This window comes from Camelus dromedarius, chromosome 17, assembly GCF_036321535.1.
Source record: "Camelus dromedarius isolate mCamDro1 chromosome 17, mCamDro1.pat, whole genome shotgun sequence".
NCBI lineage: Eukaryota > Metazoa > Chordata > Mammalia > Artiodactyla > Camelidae > Camelus > Camelus dromedarius.
The window spans coordinates 18,643,448-18,658,191 of NC_087452.1; the positions used below are offsets into that span (position 1 = coordinate 18,643,448).

Genomic DNA, 14,744 nt, shown 5'->3' on the forward strand with positions numbered 1-14,744 from the left:
GCTGAACATAGCTGGTCCCACATTAGCAATAAACCTTGCTTTGGACATAACTTTTCTTTTGAAGGACTCATGGAGTGTGCATTCCATGAGGGCAGGAATCTTTTTCTTTGGTTCTCTCTGTATCTGCACTGCCTAGAAGAGTGCTGGGAACACAGTAGGTGCTCAGTAAACGTTTACTGAAGGAATGTCTAATTCATGATTTCCCACTTCTCACATTAGTGTTTTTATAGGAAGAGATTTCCGAGGTAAAGCAATGTGGCCAACAATATAGTTAGTGAACCTCGGTGCAGGTCCCAGGTACCAGATTTTTCTACATGCAGAATCTTTCATGCTCAGCAGTGGACTTAAGTTTGATAAATACCATTTGCAGGGACCTAAATCATTACCTTGTGGCTTCAAACAGATATCACCCCCTACCCCTGCCTTAATTTTGAGCCTCACTCCCTTCTCAGCATTGAGAATAAAACTGTGCTTTGGCAGACCGTCCTGGTGAGTGGAGGAATCAAGGACTTTTCCTGGGGCAGAGATCCCAGACAAAACTCCTAGCTTCTTGTGACGGGGAGTTCCTTCAAAACAAAATCAGTAGTCAACTCTCATGTCACCAGTCAGAGTAAGGGGCCCAACAGGAGACTGGTGCGCCCTTTTCCTCCTTCTTCTCTGGAGTTTCTCATTTTAGGGCACGTAACAGGATTTTTAAAATGAAATCCACAGACCTTGCTGGAATGGGTTCCTCGGTAGCAATATTGCACACTATTAGACAACACACTGTCATTTGCACAAGGTGCTTCTGGCACAAAGTAAAGGGCGTTTTTGGGAGGTATGTTTAAAGCATCACAAATAATTTTGAAGAACGGTACCTAAGGAAGACAGGTACAATGGCTGCCCTACGTGGAATTTACTAACCGAGGGATGCTGTTGGGTGGCTGGGAGCTGGGCTTTTGGTCCTGAGGAGTCAAGAGGGAAGGAGCAGCTGCTGAGGCTGGAAGGAGACTGGCTTGAGAAGTCGTATGGATTTCTTTAGCATTTCTATGGCTTCTTGCGCCCACTGACCTAATGATGTCACCTGCAAGCCGAATTTGTACCTACGCGAGACTGCCGCTCGGCATCTGGGCTTTGTAGTGAAATTTCTCACAAAGGTCTTCTCTCTGTACCACGCCTGAGCAGCTCACTTGACTAGTTTACCTTTGATGGAAAAATTGAGGCTTTTTCCAATGAATTCCAGTGAATCTGGAGGTTCATTGTTTCATACTATTTATTAATATCAGGCCTTGCAGAAGCCAGCTGGCAAGGACGAAATACATCTTTTTCTATCATGTACCTCCACCTCATTCATTCACTCATTGTTTCATGTTTTCATTCAACAAATATTTGCATGCTGACTGTGTATCAGGTAGTGTTCTCATTCTGGGGAAAAAGAGTCTTTGCCCTCCAGGAGCTTTTCATGCTAGTGGGTGGGGAGAGACAATCAACAGACAGAAAAAAGTGAACATCAGATGGTTATGGGGTCTAAGGAGAAAAAGAACACAGATTCAGGGGATTGGGGGAGCAGGGAGGATGTGGGGGGTGATTTCAAATAGGGCCATCAGGGAAGACTTTGCTGGGAGGTGCCATTTTTTAAAAAATTTTTTATTTTTAATTAAAGTATAGTCAGTTTACAATGTTGTGTTAGTTTCTGGTTTACAGCATGATGATCCATTTATATACATATACACATACATACAGATTCTTTCTTATTATAGGTTATTACAAGACATTGAACGTAGTTCCCTGTGCTCTACAGTAGGACCTTGTTGTTTGTCTGTTTTATATATAGTTGTGTAAAGCTGCTAATCCCAAGCTCCTGATTTATCCTTCCCCCACCGCTTTCCCCTTTGGGAGGTGCCATTGAGATAAAGACCTGAGATAACGGGGGACAAGTGTTCCAGGAGGAGTAAGTACCCTGCAAGTGTGAAGGCTGGTGGGGAGGAAGGAAAGGGCTAGGGAGCTAATTGGAGTGCGTACTGCACTTCCCAGCCCTGGGTGGGAATGTAGGGAGTATTGGGCCTCTTAGGCTATTGGGAAGACTTTGGCCTAAGACTTCTACCCAATCTCAAATGAGATGCAAGATCTTGGAGGGTTTTGAGCAGGGCCGACAGTATCTGACTTACACTTTAAAAGCATCACTCTGGTGGTGTGTTGATAAGTGGAAGGGAAGAGCTGAAGCAGGGAGATCAGTTAGGAGGCCACTGAGATAATTCCTGGCAAGAAGTATGGGTGTCATGGAGGAGGGAAGGAGCAGGAAAGGTGGCAAGAACTGTGTAGACTCTGCAAATGTCGGGAAATGGAGCCAACACACTTTTGCTGACAGATGGAAGGTTGATTGTGAGAGAAAGAGAGGGATCAAGGCTGATGCAAGTATCTGGGGCTTGAACAACCCAAAGGAAGGGGTCGCTGTTTCTGAGATGAGGAAGTGGATGGGAGGAACTGGGCATTGGGGGGTGGAAGTGGAAATCAGCAGTTTGATTTGGGGTATGTTGAGCTGAAAGGCTGATCAGCCGGAGATGTCAGCAAGGCACCTGGGTGCATGGTGCTGAAGGTCAGGTGGGAGGATTCGGAGGGTGATGGTGATGGAGTGATAGCAGCTAGGACTGTGTGCTTATTATCTGGGTTGTCTGAGTGCAGTAAAGCACATTCTTTTTCATGTGTCTGAATTCAGAACCAACTGATACATTAAAATAAAAACTGTACGGTTAGAGAATTGAAATGTCAACTCCGTTGCTGATAATGGCAGGATGAGAGACTGTGGTTTGGGGTCTGTGGCACAGTGGACTTGTCTGTACTTTACTCTGAAATTGGGTAGGTTTTTCTACCAGGCACGGTGGAGGTGGGCATTTTCAGGGGTGGGTCCCTCACCTCATGGAACCAAGCAGATCTGAATGTTAGCCTTTGCTCAGGTAAGAGATCCTAAAGGACAGACTTTCGAATGCCCACTTCCTTTACCTTAAACTTGCAGATTAGGCAATTCCGTAAGTGATTCCATTCTTCCTCTAGAAGGAGGCCCCTGAGGTTTGGGAGGAGAGGTCAGGGTGAACATTAACTCTCGCTAATGGAGTGTAAGGGGTTGGGGACACGTATCTCCCCGGCACCCATCTACCTGGATGGTACATGCTTGACACTAATTGTTTCAAGTGATCTTCACATTTTTGTCACCATCTTCCAGATGAAGCAACTCAGGTTTAAGGATGCTCCTTTCCCTAAGATTGTAGAGCTCAGAATGGGAAGAACTCTGTGTGCCTTTGATGCTAGTTGTTTATTCCTCCTTTGTGTTTTGAAAAGAAATGAACTGTCAAGGTGGGGATCATTTTACTTCATTTTTTAAGACTATAGACGTGAAAGCATTTGTGTTCTGTTATCATTGATAGAGTGCTCACAGTGGATGTCAGTTAAGAGAAACTTTTATTCCAAGTCACAAAAGAATTAAGAAAAATAGTTTTCCCCACCTTATTAAATATTTAGTTTTCCCCACATTAAATATTTACATGCAATTTAACAACAAAAAAGAACTATTCCTTGGACTATTCATTCATTCTTACTGGACTTACTTTTAGGAAAACTTTTTAGTCTCAAGTTTTATTCCCAAATGCTTGAATGCTTTAGATATTCAAAACAGTCTTTACATTGGCCTTTTTGACTGGGGCTCCTTAGATAGACATGCTACTATAAATCTGGGTGCTATTATTTCATACAAAGTTGGGTTTCAGCCATGGAAGATTCTACACTCTGGTCTCTGCATACATCTGCCGAATCTGAGTATTCTCTGGTCTTTTGAGGAATAAATGTCTTCCTTTAAAATGGAAATCTTTGGAAATAATACAGAACCTGTTATTTTTTCTTATACCTGCTTGCTCTCCTGTTATTGAGTAAGAGAGAGGTTGGAGTAGAAAATGACAGAGTCTTCAGAAGGAAGCTAGGTTTTCTTTATTCTTGAGCCTTTGCAGACTGCACGATGTCTCCTCCCCTTCCCTTCCGGGGGATGCTCTTATACTGGATCCCTGCCCTCACATTCAGATGAACACTAATGCAGGCTCACTGACATGATTTTGTTTTTTTGCATCCGCTCCACTGAATAAGCCTTCCTCTTGTCCCCTTTTATGGACAAAGAAACTTGCCGTAATCCATTATTTGTGGTTCCACAGATAGTGGCAGAACCAGCTGCTCAAACCTCGGCCTTCCGATTCCAGAACCACTATTCTGGTCCCGTCTCTCCTCCTCTCTTCAACCCAAATAAAACTCTTGGCTGAGCCACGCCGTGATTTCTACCCGACAGCCCTCACTCACCTTTAAAACCCTCTGTTCTGCACAGCTCGCTGCCTGTTCTGAAGGTCCTGCTGGTTTGATTTGTTCACTGATTACAAGCCCCATTGTGACGCTGACCTGTAGCCTGGGTCACTGACTGTGTCCCTCCCTGCTGAATGGTCACGTCTGCAGTGGTTGATTTCTACTTATTACATCTTGCATCCCTTATGTTGTGAACTGTTGGTGAGCAGGGATGGACACCTCTCTGTATCCCCAGTAGAATCCAAAATAAAGCCTTGCACCAAAGAGAAGAAATGGTCATTGAATTGTCCTGAGATTCCTGTGGAAGGACTGAGAGATACCGACAGGCTTTCTCTTCAAAGTCTGCATTTTCATCCCTATGTGTGGCGGGCCCCAAGTTTATAGAAGGATCAAGAAGCTGCTAGGTGAGCCTCTCCTTGTGGCCTCCCCCTACTCTGAAGTATGTGCATTAAGATAAGATTGATTCTGGGTAAATAAAAGTACATCTTAGTGACTGACCCGAGGACATGCCAATGAAGGCACCAGGCCCCCGAGAGCCATGAAAGAAAACATCAGACTTTGCATCCAAGTGTAACTGAGAGCCGGTCTAGTGAGGATGGGGCAGCAAGTCTGGGGGGTAAAGGATAAAGGAGTCTGGACATACAGCATCTGATTCATAGAAGGCACCCCAGACATCGGTGGCTAAGAGGACTGGATCCTGTTTCTGACCCTCTCTAGCTCTGTGACTTTGAACTCTGAACTTAAAACCTCAAACTTGTCACCCGCCATACCGAAGATGGTATTTTCCAACGCATGGGATTCTTTTGCCACATACAGCACACCTGGAAATACAGTCAGGGTAGCAGAAAGAATCATGGTTCCCCAAAGAGATGCACATCTCCATCCATGGAACCTGCGAGTGTGTTATTTCCCATGGCCAGGGAGACTGTGCAGATGCAGTTAAATTAAGGATCTTGAGCTAAGGAGATTATCCTGGATGATCGAGTGGGCCCTGTGTGATCCCAAGAGTCTTTGTACGTGAAAGAGGGAGGCGGGGGTGTCACAATCAGGAGATGTGATGATAGGAGTGATGTGACTGCTGGCTTTGAAGATGGAAGAGGGGGCGGTGAGCCATGCAAAGCGGGCAGCTCATAGAAGCCAGAAAAGGCAAGGGAGTGGCTTCTCCAGCTGGAGCCTCCAGAAAAAAACTAGCCTGGTCAACACTTAGATTTTAACCCATTTAGACCTGTTTTGGACTTACGACATCCAGAATGGAATGATAATGTTTGTGCTGTTTCAAGCCACTGAATTTGAGATAATTTGTGTTGTAACAGTAATAGGGAAAAAATACAGTAAGTATCCATCTGTATTGTGGTTGCTGTTGTTTTTAATATTTTTTTTTTAATTGAAGTGTAGTTGGTTTACAATGTTGTGTTAGTTTCTGGTGTACAGCATAGTGATTCAGTTATACATATTATATATTCCTTTTCATATTCTTTTTCACTGTGGGCTCTTAGAAGATATTGAATATAGTTTCCTGTGCTATACAGTAGGACCTGGTTGTTTATTTTATATATAATAGTTAGTATCTGCAAATCCCGAACTCCCAATTTATCTCTGCCCACCCTCTTCCCCCTCCTGGTTACCGCAAGTTTGTTTTATATATCTGTGAGTCTACCTATGTTTTGTAAATAAGTTCATTTGTGTCTTTTTTTTAGATTCCATGTATGAGTGATATGGTATTTTCCTTTGTATTTTTTGGCTTACTTAGAATGATGATCTCCAGGTCCATTTGTGTTGCTGCAAATGACATTATTTTACTCTTTTTTATGGCTGAGTAGTATTCCATTGTATATATATACACCAAATCTTTATCCAGTTATCTGTTGATGGACATTTAGGTTGCTTCCACGTCTTGGCTATTGTAAATAGTGCTGCTGTGAACACTGGGGGTGCATGTGTCTTTTCAGATTAGAGTTTCCTCTGGGTATATGCCCAGGAATGTGATTGCTGGATCATAGGGTAAGTCTATGTTTAGTTTTTTTTTGAGGAATCTCCATACTGTTCTCCATAGTGGCTGCACCAAATTACATTCCCATCAACAGTGTAGGAGGGTTCCCTTTTCTCCACACCCTCTCCCTCATTTATCATTTATGGACTTTTAAATGATGGCCATTCTGACTGATATGAGGTGATACCTTTGAGTTACTTAAATCAGTTACTTTTCCTTTCTAAGCTTTGTGTTCTCACTGGTACTTAGGTACAGACACTGCATCACCCCACTTTTGGTTCTTTTTCTGAGCTGTGTGCCCCGTGGTAGCACATTATGTAAAGCCTGTGGGCCATTCTCATGATTCTCTTTTTAATTCATAAAATAAAGTCAGTGCTCCAACCAGGAAAACCCATTATATTGATTTACACTTACCAAATATTAAAAAACAAATGTGCGTTAAAGTGATACTCGAACTTTAGTAACCCATTAAAAAAGACTTTGTGGCAGGCCTTTAAATCTCCTGTACTTGTGAAGTAGTAATGAGCATAAATGGTATTTCAGCACATCTACAAAAACTGAAATGCGAGATGAAAATATTCATGATTTCATTTGGTGATAAAATCGCAGGTACCACTGACAGTGTTGCATTTCATTGTCTCATCATTGGAGGAAATCCTAGATTTCAGTTCGATGTTAGTGGAATGAAAGTGTAACTTTTTTCCCTCCATCTTGGTTCATTTATCATGTCCTCTGACCCCCATTCTGACTGTGGACCCCCTTGGAGCCCAAGGACCTCAGATATGAACCCCTGGGAAGGACATCGTGAAGAGACCACAGGGGAGTGTAGTGAAACTTCAAGATTAATACTTACATCAAGACTCAGTGTATGTATTCTGTAAATCCTTGGGGACGGAAGGGGCGATAGGGCTGTTGGGATGGGGAAATGACTGCTTTGTTTCATTGGGAAAGGGCGAAGCCATTCTTGTATATCCAGCTGAGTTTATTTGGGCCTCATGGTTTGAAGCATCATTTGTAATGCTAACTTATCAGGAGCGAGGACCTAGCAAATAAACAATTGTAGGATGGGGAAGGGTGTTCAGAGTGAAACTCTATATGAGTAAACCACTGAAACGCAATGAAAGGAAAGTGTTCTAAGTATTTCAGTGAAGTTGCCTCTTAAAGGTAATTTTGGATACATAACAGTGGTTACGAACATTTTCTTGAAGAATGAGTAAGAAGGTCCAGTGAATTGTGCTGACCATTGTCACTGAGCAGAAGTGAGCTTCAGCCAGAGTTCCTAAGACAGGAGCTCACTGGATAGCATATCAAAGAGCTTATTCCGTGACAGTTTTAGGCTTAAAGCTGGTACCTGGCTTTGCACAAAATAGGCATGCTCATATTTGTCAAATTGGTTGGGCTGAGTAACATTTTACGCCCTATTCACCATTTGGATTACATTTTTGAAAAAGTCAATATGTATTTTCACCGGATAATTTAGAAAAACAGTGATGGCTGCCTCAAGTAAACAAGTAGCATTTCGAAGCTGTGCACACCTGCCATATAAAAAGAGCGAGCATAATACATCTTTATTTTGTTAACACAAGACTCAGTGGGATTGCAAAATTAATGCCAGTAGAGCTTTTCTGCAGGCGGTTTCCATTGCGGGTTTGCTGGAGGAGAACTCACAAGTATCTTTGTAAGTGATGGATTTGACGACCATGTCTTGAAATAGAAGACAGAGAGCAGTTAGGTACTTAACCATGGTGTAAATGTGTCAATATTTTCTCATTTTCCCCTTGGATAAAAAGTTTCATAGGGGCAAAACACCCGAATGAAGTGTAGTTATTGGGAAGATGCCCTTATGAATTCATTCTTTGTGGCGAGGTTTAAAATTCAGGATGGCAGTGAGTTTACTGTGAGGGGTGGTACCTGCAGGATGCCCATAATTCACAATGCACAGTGCATCCAAGACTTATTTTCTCCTGGAAAAAAAATCAAACAGGGTCCTCTTCCTGGTTCATAAATCTCCAGCCATCGTATCTTACTGGTTGCTTTGATGCTGTGTTCACTTCCTCAGGATTATCTCTAACAGCTCAGAGTTTGTGTTTACATTAACAACACAGTATATGCTGGCAGCAGTTCAAAAATTACTGATTTTTGACCATGTTTTTTTTTCAGCATCAGTGAATGTATGGATGACATTATTATAGATTAAAAAAAAAGTAATTTATAAGTACTGACTTAAAATGACAGCCACAGTAGTGGGTAAAATAATTTGCAGAATTGGTTTCCTCAATAGTAACAAAGCCCGTACAGCTGCAAACCAGCTAAATTGGTACCTTCACACGGCGTGGCACAAACTGTTTAGTTCCTGTGGCTCACCAACTTTGAAATTTAATTTTTCACATTTTGTTAACTTGTGAAGTGTTTACATTGTTTCTAATTTTGTACCTATAGCAAGACTTTGACAATATTTCATATCTTTCTATATCAAATTCATGTAATTCAGAACTGCCCAAAAGAAGCAACTGAATTATGCTGGCAACAAGTTATATTTCTAGACAAATAACTCTGTACCCCATGCTGTTCTGATGAACTTTAAATCCATGTCCAAATTATTTTGTTGTACTAGAATTTCATTGCCTTGGTAAGCTAAATTCACAAGCTGGCAATCCAAAAGAGACATTATTGGTTGTGGCATACTGATCAACTGTGCTTTTAACTTGTCCTTTGAAAGGTACGTATCCACTGCAGTCATCATGCCAGGATAGAAAACGGGCATACCTAAGAGATAACGCAGGTTTGTTCCAGACCACTGCAGTAAAGAAAATATTGCAATAAAGTGAGTTACATAAATTTTTTGGTTTCCCAGTACATATGAAAGTTATGTTTACACTATCCTGTAGTCTATTAAGTGTTCAGTAAATAGCATTATGTCTGAAAAAATATACATACGTTAAGTAAAAGAAACTTTATTGCAAAAAATGCTGACCATCATCTGAGCCTTCATCGAGTTGTAATCTTTTTTGCAATAGTCACATCAGAGATCGCTGATCACAGAGCACCATAACAAATACAGTAATAGTGAAAAAGTGTGAAAATTACCAAAATATGACACACAGACATGAAGTGAGCAAATACTGTTGGAAAAATGACACCTATAGACTTGCTCAACACCGGGTTGCCACAGCTTCAATTTGTAAAAAGTACAATGTTTGCAAAGTGCAATAAAGTGAGGTCTGCCTGTATGTACAATGGCTTGTTGCTGACCGTGGAATTTTTACTTCACTCTAGAGGTATGAGGGTATTCCTAGGAAGTGATCACTAACTATGCAGGTTGATTCAATTGTTGATTTTTAATATTATTTGAAAATATTTGTTGCCCCTCCCCTTCTTGTCTCATTGACATCATGTTTGGTTAAATGGTTTGCTTTATTCAATGAAATCTGAAGTGGAAGTGACACGTGTGCCTTCTGAGCAAAAGCTTAACAGTTAGTGGGGGTTCCCATGATCTCTTTGCCTTCTGTCCTGATGAGCAGCAAGGTTCCACATGAAAGTTGCTCCTTTAATTTGTGTCCTGGAATGAGGTGACACAGCCAGAGCATTGCTGATCTGCATCGGACATTGTTCACGAGTGAGCAGTAAACCCTCGTTGTAAGCCGCTGCAATCTGGGGGGCTGTTTGTTATCGTGGTGTAACTTACCCTCTTCTGATTTGCTGTGCCACACGCTTAATTGCTCCCTCTAGGTTTTTAGAGGAAGAAATCATCAGTTAGGGCTTATGTAAGGGATTTGAATTGAATCATAAAGGGAAATGTAGTGTGTGGAATGAGAGGTGAGAATGGGCTTGGTCACAGGGAAACTGGAGAGGGTAAATGTGTGAAGATGGGATTTGGGACTGCTTGTGAACTACTTAGGGGAAAAAGTAGATGACGGTGGCTCATTCAGAGGGCTTGGGTAGGCAGTAAAGTATTTTGGGAGGTAGGTGGGGTCTAGATGGTGAATACTTTAAAGCAACTGGAAGTGGAAGTGTCTGAATAAGCTTTTGGAAGCTTTTGAATAAGATAAAGACATCAGTAATGATGATTTCAGGGTGACTGTTACTGCAGCAGGTTGGATGGGGGGTCACGAGACAGGGGGCAAGAAGTGTTTCCAGTGGCCTGACCTAGGTGGGAGGGTGGAGGGTCCAGGTCCAGCTGGAACCTGCCACTGGAAGGGCCATTTTTAGGGGCTTACTCATGGATGTGAACGGTTCCATCTTGTGATAAGCGGATTTTCTGGTATTTTCCTCTTCCTCTGTTCTGACTGATTTCCCAGCCCCTTTCTTTTTGATCCCAGTAGTTTTCAAGCCCATCAAATCCAGTCCTCTTTATTTCCCCCCCTGTTAAATATTGTACAGCATCTCTTTGACTGTTCTAAGCCAAAATTCACAAGTAATATAATTTACTTATAAAACCCTCCAGTATGATGTCTGAGTCTGTCATAATGGAGAAACAAAAAGGAAGTGAAAAATAATCTGTAGTTCCGTGTGTGAATGCTCGGGCACCACAACACCAGAGGACACAAGAATGTTGTCAGCTACTTCAGTTCTTTGTAGAACCTCTGAATGCAACAATTTCAGAAGCAAATTGGCAAGGTGTGTTGGGTTGTAGAGCTTCAGACAGAGCAGTCTTGTGTAGGTGTTGGAAATGAGACAGCAAGCGTCCCGATGACAGATAGCGATCATGATGGAGTGATCAGAGCTCAGGAGGACAAAATAGGGGCAGGCAGCCCTTGAGGATCCGGTCTCAGACACATCCCGGCACCTCTGAGAACCTGAACTTTGTCAGCTGTACCAAAATCAAGGACACTACCAGCTGTTTTTAGAACAACACCCCCAGCTGCAACCGTACGGTCTCAAGGTTCCCCTTGTAGCTATGCAACCGCTCTGCCCCCTAACCCGTCCTTGCTTCACAAGCACCCTTACTTCTTCCAGCTGCAATCAGAATTCTTGACAAACAGCTTACGTAACTAACCACGGCCTTGCAGGTTTTGCCTTTATCACTCCGTTTTGTCGTCTAGTGGAACACAATTCAAGTGCTCCTTGAATCTGTGTCTCAGGCTGCAGCCCTAACAAACCCCAGATAAATGCCTCTTCATCTCAGTTATCTTCATCTCTGAAAATTTTGGTTAACAATCTCTTGGCAAAGCTCTGAATTGCAAAAAACATGCCTCCCTAGATTCACATGTGGTGCACTCTGCCTTCATATGCAAATCAGAGTCAGGCTCTGAGCACTGATACTTACAGATTTTCACCTACATGAGTGTCCTTGCAGGTGTTAAAACTCACGCAGACTCCAGGACAGTTCATCATTGTGCAGGACTTCGGTGGTCCGGAAGTCAAACATCGTTGTCTCTCCGGTTCTTGTGACAAACTGAAAGGCCTGTAGGTTTCCAGAACTTCTCACTGTGGGCAGTCTGGCCCTGAGTTGGGAATTACAGCTTGTCAGCATTGTATCTGCTTCCTCACTGTTTCTGCTGCATCATAACTTCAGCTTGCATTTGCCTTAACAGGCCTCCCTACAGACAGACAGACAGACATCAAGAACTATCAGCTTCAGCTGCCATCACTAACGCCCTTTGTTTCCTGGTAGTTTCTAGTTTAGGTTCTAAGGGTAGAAGACCATAAACCCAACTTGGTGTTGGTTTTTTTTTTTTTAAAGGCCAGACCAAAGGTCTTAGTCACTAGCAGCTTGTGGACCGGTTGTCCTAGCCCCAGTCAGCTGTAGCAGATGAGGAGCAGGCCCATGGAGAATTGAGCAGGAGCAGAGAGCCAGTCAGCAGGCATTGTGATTGACATGTGGGATGCGCTCGCCTCTTCTTGTCCATCGCTAAGGAGGAAGCACATTGAGTGTAGGGACTACACTTGATTCCCTCTCTTATTCCCAGCTCCCAGGGTAGTTCCTGTTAGCACTCAGTGAACAACTACTGAGTGAATATTGGTGACATTTGTACATCATCAGTATCTTGTAGACACCTGGCCACGTCCTGGTGGGAAGCTTTTTGTAATAAAAGCATAACCACAGAGTATGTAATATGTGGTCCAGATAAGTAGTGTGGAAAGGAGACTAAATGGCTATGTCTTATTTGTTCTCCTTCGAAATGTCATTTGAATTAAAACATTTTTCTTGTTTGTTGCTTTTGACAATTTTTAAAGCAGGCAATGATGTGTGGAAACCAGTAGCAGAGTGTCTTCTACCTACTAGTGAATTTGAGGACAACTATTTTGACTTGGAAAGAAAATGTCATATTGCCAACTTTTTCTCTGCCCCCTGGTCATCAGGGCATAAACTGTGAAATAAAGTACTGCTCAGGTCACCGGCAGATGGCTTTTCTACAGTATTGAACATGTTACTAAGTGCTTCAAGTCATCCAGATTGAAGACACCTTTACTGAGTTTGTTGCTTCGGGATTATTTTATATGTACCTGTATCCCCTTTATGTATTGATTATTTGGAGACCATGTTCTTAGATGTCTTTAAGTATAGATTGGTAGTTCCTTTAAATGGTTGAATTTGAGTTCACGATGTTTCTTAGGGAAGTGGGCCAGGCCTTATATTTTATTCATGGTTTAATTATACTATATATAAGGTTTAAACAACACGCGGAAGTAAGAGTCCTGTAAGGCTCTCAGCTTCTTGAGGGCAGGAATCTTACCTGTTGGGCTTTGTAATGTGTCATGAGTCATATCCCTCTTTCTTCCCATTGACTGAACCTGTTGAAAAATAAGGGAGCAGAGAAAAAACAAAATACCAACTTTACCTCTGGTAAGACACGGTCGAAGTATGAAGCTTCGACCTCAAGCCCAGATGGAGGTCTTGATTGTTCCCTCCCCACCCAGAGTTTCCTCCCTGGAACTCACACAGGGCAGAACAGAGAGCGCCCAGCAACCCACGTGCAGCACCAGGGCGGTTCATGGTCTTTGTTGTCCTCTTGAATGCAGAAAGCACATCACCGCGGCAATTGTGAGTAAATCAACCTTGCCCAGGACAGAATTATGAACCAGGGATTTTGTTCTCTCATTATTTCACCCATCAAATAACTTCCTCCGTTTCCCATTTGGAGGAGTGAATGTGAGAAGGCAGCAGTTTCAAACCAATTCTGTGGAAACACAGGGAGAGGAGTATTGTTCTCTTTAAATTATTCATCTCTGTGTTTCTAGTTACTAGCACAGGACATAATAGGCGTTAACAAATGGATGGGTGGACCTCACATTATTTACTGAAACCTGGTAACTACAAAATACTATGGCTGTAGCAGCCGTAGATAGAAAATGAGCTACCTTCGTAATTCATCCATGAAGGGGATTTTCAATAAAGATCTCTTTGGATGGCATTTCAGGTACTCAATTAGGTAGACGAGGACAAGGAAAAAAAAATCACAGGGCCTGGAGAAGGGTGGAAAGTTACACTTAAGCTGCAGCAAACCATCCTATTAGAGTTCTCCTTTGCAACGTGCAGCCCTTCATCTGAATAGTAAGCTGCGGTTTTGACAGCAGGTTTCCAATGAAGAAAGCACTTGAAGTTCTATTTCAAGTTCTGTGTTGTGAAAATGTGGTAATTTAATTGAAAGAAAGGCTAACTTCCTTGCCATGTAACCTTTTTTAAAAACGGGGCTGCTATCTGCGTGACTGCTGCATGCAAAAGCTAGGTGATGTCTCAGATGTTGTAGTGTGCTTGGAAACTGTACCGAACGGGGGTAGGATTCGCATTCTTCCCTAGGTGTCAGACGGTCCTCTCTGTGCTCTGTGTTGTTCAACACTGTTGTGTTTTGGCTTCTCTTCAAGGCAGAGCACTTCTAGGACTTACATATTTATGATAACTTCAGGCCATCTGCTGCTCGACTACTATCAGAATGAAGAAGAATTTTCAACTTAAACAAAGCCATACTCATCACACCAAAGCACTTGCCACAGCATTTATCTTCCAGTGCACTAGCTTTTGTTGTTCTAAGCTCACGTTGAGTTATTACTTGCTGCCTTTTTTTTTTTTAAAGAATTATCCTTCCTGCCACCAAAAAAAAAAAAAAAAAAAAAAAAAATAACATGCTGCCTTTTATTTATGGGCCAATGTACAGGGCTCTAAATATGACAGAGATTCATTTTGACCTTCCGATTTAGCATGTAAATTAGGGTACTTGAAGCAGAAGGCTCCATATTTTCTTCTAGTTCATGTGTGATGCCAACAGATTGGTCTGAATCAAAATGGAACACTTAGAAGCAGATAGCATTTGTAAAATGTCAGTCGGAGAAGGCAAAGTCGCATGTAAAAGTTAGTGAACTGGTGGTATCAATTAGAATATTTTCAACTGTTGCTTAAAACCACTGTTACCATTTCGTGACAGAGTAAAAAATAGTCATCTCGATCCTGTTATTTTGAAAAACCTGATGAACATAAATGTGTATCAATATTCCTTAA

The 14,744-nt window shown here is 42.2% G+C and overlaps 1 protein-coding gene across 1 annotated transcript in view; it reads left to right on the plus strand.

Moving 5' to 3' along the window:
• The window catches only part of TAFA4 (TAFA chemokine like family member 4), a 148,054-nt gene that overhangs the window by 70,901 nt on the left and 62,409 nt on the right, over positions 1-14,744 (plus strand). The gene's annotated exons all lie outside the window — the stretch shown is intronic.